At 48.8% G+C, this 4,617-nt stretch overlaps 1 protein-coding gene across 1 annotated transcript in view; it reads right to left on the reverse strand.

The window, feature by feature from the left end:
* The window catches only part of LOC108281971 (zinc finger protein 491-like), a 33,959-nt gene extending 30,133 nt beyond the window's left edge, over positions 1–3,826 (reverse strand). Inside the window, exon 1 of the mRNA XM_017497702.2 lies at positions 3,676–3,826. The gene's annotated coding sequence lies outside the window, so the exon portion shown is untranslated. The remainder of the gene's footprint in view (positions 1–3,675) is intronic.
* Between the last annotated feature and the right edge of the window lie 791 nt (positions 3,827–4,617).

Consider the following 4,617-nt stretch of genomic DNA (forward strand, 5'->3'; position numbering starts at 1 on the left):
AAAAAAAAAAAAAAAAAAGGAAAAGAATGAAAGAAGCTTATGAAGATAAGTGTTTCCATAAGTTCTGTGAGTCACAATAGCAAGTTAATCAAACCCAAAGAGAGCACAGGAACTCCAACTTGAAACCTGTGGGTTATAATTTCCAGAGGCCCAGGCTTACCACTGATACCTGAATGGTAGGGAGTGGAGGGCAAGGAGGGAGGGATGTGGGGACCGAGCCATCAACCTGTGGGCTCTGCAGCTATCTCCACATAGGTAATGTCAAAACTGAATTGGAAGACACCTAGTTGCTGTCCACTGCAGAATAACCTGCTTGCCTTTTGGAAGGAAGAAAACCCACGCTTTTGGTCAAAAAGTCTTCTGTGTTGATTGTTGTGACCAAGAGAATAGAAAAAGCCCTTTGAGTGTGTTCTTTTCACGAAGAATTACTATGTCCATAACGATCATTTAGTACACAAAAAATCATCTTGAGTACTTCTAGGTACAAAACGCTGTCACACAGAAATTTAGCATTCATCTGCCAAGTTCACATAACAGGAAACAAACTTATCCATCGTCACAAATTCTCCAACCTACAAAGGAGAAGAACTGAGATTATGCTACATCTTTGTAATTCACCAGTATACTCCACCACACTTACTTATGGAAAACAACTCAATTTTTCTGTAGCAAAAATGGAAGAGAGTTTTTTCCCCTATGTCTTTTCTGCAGTAGTATTTTCATGCTAAGACCCGGAATTCCATTTGAAATCACCCAATAGAAAAAGGAGCTGAGAAGCTTACTATGCAGGCTCTGGGAAGAAAAATACGAATTTTTATAAGGAAATACAAGACCAGACTTTTTTTTTTTTCTCTAAAACCTACCTTTGGCTGGGCATGGTGCTCACAACTGTAATCCCCGCACTTTGTGAGGCTGAGGTGGGGGAATCACGAGGTCAGGAGTTCAAGACCAGCCTGACCAACATGGTGAAACCCCGTCTCTACTAAAAATGCAAAAATTAGCTGGGTGTGGTGGCGCACGCCTGTAATTCCAGCTACTCAGGAGGTTGAGGCAGGTGAATTGCCTGAACCTGGAAGGCGGAGGTTGCAATGAGCCGAGATCATGCCACTGCACCCCAGCCTGGGCAACAGAATAAGACTCCATCTCGGAAAACAAAACAAAACAAACAAAAAAAAAAAACTACCTTTTTCTGGCATGTTTTGAAATACCTTATCTTCTCCATCAACCTCTAATGATGTAGTGCATTTTACAGTTATTAAAATACTGAAGCTGAAATGAGTACCAATTTTTTCTCAAGGTGATAGCTGCAGAGGGGGCAGTGCTGAGCTGAAACACAAGTCTGACTCAAGTGTCAGGTCAGATCATCCTATCACTTGGGACATCCCCTCACCTCCAAGCTGCTCCCTGAAGTGCTCAGTGACCAACCTCCCAGAAGACACTAAACTATGTGCTTTTCAAGTTCTTGCAACACTGCAATGGGAATGGTTTTCTCCTTTCTAGACTAGAGAATCCAGAGGACAGAAATTCTTTCTTTTTTTTTTTTTTTTTTTTTTTTTTTTTTTTTTTTTTTTCCTTTTTTTGTTTTTGGTTTTGTTTTTGAGACACAGTCTTGCTCTGCCACCCAGGCTAGAGTGCAATGGTGCGATCTCGGCTCACCGCAACCTCCGCCTCCAGGGTTCTAGCAATTCTCCTGCTTCAGAGGCTCGCTCTGTTGCCCAAGCTGGCGTGCAATGGCGTGATCTTGGCTTGCTGCAACCTCTGCCTCCTGGGTTCTAGCAATTCTCCTGCTTCAGCCTCCTGAGTCGCTGGGATTACAGGCACGCACCACCACGCCCGGATAATTTTAGGATATTTAGTAGAGAGAGGGTTTCACCATGTTGGCCAGGCTGGTCTAGAACCTCTGACCTCAGGTGATCTGCCCACATCAGCCTCCCAAAATGCTAGGATTATAGGACAGAAATATTTTCTGTTTGGTCTCCTCCATACCAGAATTGAATTGGCTGACTCACCATGTGTGCACAAGGAATGGAAATGGGTTGGAGAACAGAAGGTGTGTCCCAGGGATTAGTTACTTACAATAATGATATAGGAGAATGCTCCCACCCCAGAGCATCCAGCTGCTCCCTTGGGAGGCCTCACCCCCACACCTCAGGCTGTCCTTTGGGACGAATGTGCCAGGGGCTGATATTCACTAGACTCCCCAGGAAAGACTTGACAGCTGTGGGTATCTTGCGCCAGCCCCAGGCAGTCCTGAAACCCAGGACCAGGAAAAGGCAGAGTGGGCTGAGTTCACATCACTGTAAAGTTTCCAAAGAGGAATCTCAACACAAGAAATTCTCAGAAGGGATCTGTGCCTAGGGCAGATAGAAAGAGACACAAAGCTTGTTTACAGCAGGGTGTCACGTGGTTGTTCTCTGAAATGTTCACAAATACATTTTTTTTTTTTTTTAAGACTATCTCACTCTGTCTCCCAGGCTGGAGTGCAGTGGTGCCACTTTGGCTCACCGCAACCTCTGCCTCCCAGGTTCAAGTGGTTCTCCTGCCTCAGTCTCCTGAGTAATTGCAACTACTCAGGCACATGCCGCCACGCCTGGCTAATTTTTTGTATTTTTAGTAGAGACGGGGTTTCATCGTGTTAGCCAGGATGGTCTCGATATCCTGACCTCGTGATCTACCTGCCTCCACCTCCCAAAGTGCTGGGATTACAAGGCGAGAGCAAATCTTTTAAAATATTTTTAAAAGGGCCACAGGTCAGGCGCGGTGGCTCACACCTGGAATCCCAGCACTTTGGGAGGCCGAGGCAGGCAGATCACGAGTTCAGGAGTTCGAGACCAGCCTGGCCAACTGGTGAAACTCTGTCTCATCTAAAAATAAAAATTAACCAGGCGTGGTGGAGGGCGCCTGTAATCCCAGCTACTTGGGAGGTTGAGGGAGGAGAATCGCTTGAACTCGGAGGCAGAGGGTTGAAGTGAGCTGAGACTGGGAAATTACACTCCAACCTGCGCGACAGAGCGAGACTTTGTCTCAAAAAAAAAAAAAAAAAAAAAAAAAAAAAATTGTCCTCTGAAAAAATAACAATTAAAATACTGCCTGTATTTGAAATAGCCTGGATGAAGAGGTGATTTTGTTGTGAACTGAATAAAGGAAATCAGTGTTATAAAATGCCGAGAAGGATCAGGAAATCCCAAGATTTGCCGCCGGCCTTAGGAGAAGGTAGCCTAGGGACCACAGAAGTGAATTTGAGACCCTGCTTCGCATATATTTGAAAAACTCAGATAAAATCGGAAGCCCCTGATGAGAAAGGAGGAACTGGGGATCCCGCAGCCTACCGCTCTTCTCACACGAACCCCACACTGGAGGAAGGATTCCCCCATGACTCTCCTGTGGTTCCCGCACAATCTGGAGAGCTGCGGGGCGGCGGGCGCGGAGCGGCCTAGACAGGGCGCCGGGGCCGCACGCGTCCCACAGGGACGGGACAGAACGGCTCAGGGTCCCGGCTGCCGACCCAGCCACACCCTGAGGCCTGAGGGGAACCAGGGTCGAGCTGCGCCAGGGGGAGTTGAGTCAGAGACCCCGGAGTCACCCACGAGGAGGTGCGGGTTCCGCCACAGCACATTCCTGCAGGTTCCAGGCAGCCCCACCCCCTTCTCGGGACCCTCGCTCCTGTACACTCACCATTTCCTGGCTTCCAGGTGTCCCAAGGTCCCCTACGGCTCCTGCTGCCAGTACGGGTCCCAGTGTGACAGAGGATGCTACAGACACGTCTGCAGGTGTCTTTCAGCTACAGAGTAGAAGCCGCGCTTGGTGGGCTGAAGATACCCGCACCCTCTTCCCCACAGCGCGCCTGATCCACAGTTCTCACGACCCCGCCCCATGACCCTGATTGGATAGGGCTGCGGGTCCCGCCCCCTGGAGACTGAATGACAGAAGAGATCTCACCGTGCTGAGTGGAGCCCGATGAAAAGGTTCCGGACACAGCTCTTGGCTGGCGGGCTTCCTTCCAGCGCAGTGACCACACCCCTCCTGGAGAGAAATTTGCACTTAAGCAGAATTTCGTATTCTACTCAATGTCACTTCCTGCTTCTTTCTCCTGGACTGGGGATCACAAGTGTGTGCAGGGAATCCCAGACTCACTGACCAGTGGCGCCATCTCCTGGCCTCAAAGCAGGAGGGCGGCCCAGGCCACTGGGGCCACACTGCAACATGACGGGGAGCCTGATGTCCTCCAGGAATCTGGCAAGAGGGTGCTGGTGACAAGGCCAAGCCTTTCTCCCACCTGATCTCTCAATCTGCTTATTTTCAAGAAAATAGGGCCGGGGATGGTGGCTCACGCCTGTAATCCCAGCACTTTGAGAGCCGAGGCCCGCGAATCATCAGATGAGGAAATCGAGACCACCCTGGCCAATATGGTGAAACCCGGTCTCTATTAAAAATACAAAAACTAGCTGACGTGATGACGCGTGCCTGGAGTCCCACCTACTCAGGAGCGTGAGGCAGGAGAATCCCTTGAACCCAGGAGGCGGAGGTTGCGGTGAGCCAAAATCGCGCCACTGCACTCCAGCCTGGAAGAGAGTGAGACTTCGTCTTTAAAAAAAAAAAAAAAAAAAAAAAAAAAAA

This window comes from Cebus imitator, unplaced genomic scaffold (genome assembly GCF_001604975.1).
Source record: "Cebus imitator isolate Cc_AM_T3 unplaced genomic scaffold, Cebus_imitator-1.0 Scaffold234, whole genome shotgun sequence".
NCBI lineage: Eukaryota > Metazoa > Chordata > Mammalia > Primates > Cebidae > Cebus > Cebus imitator.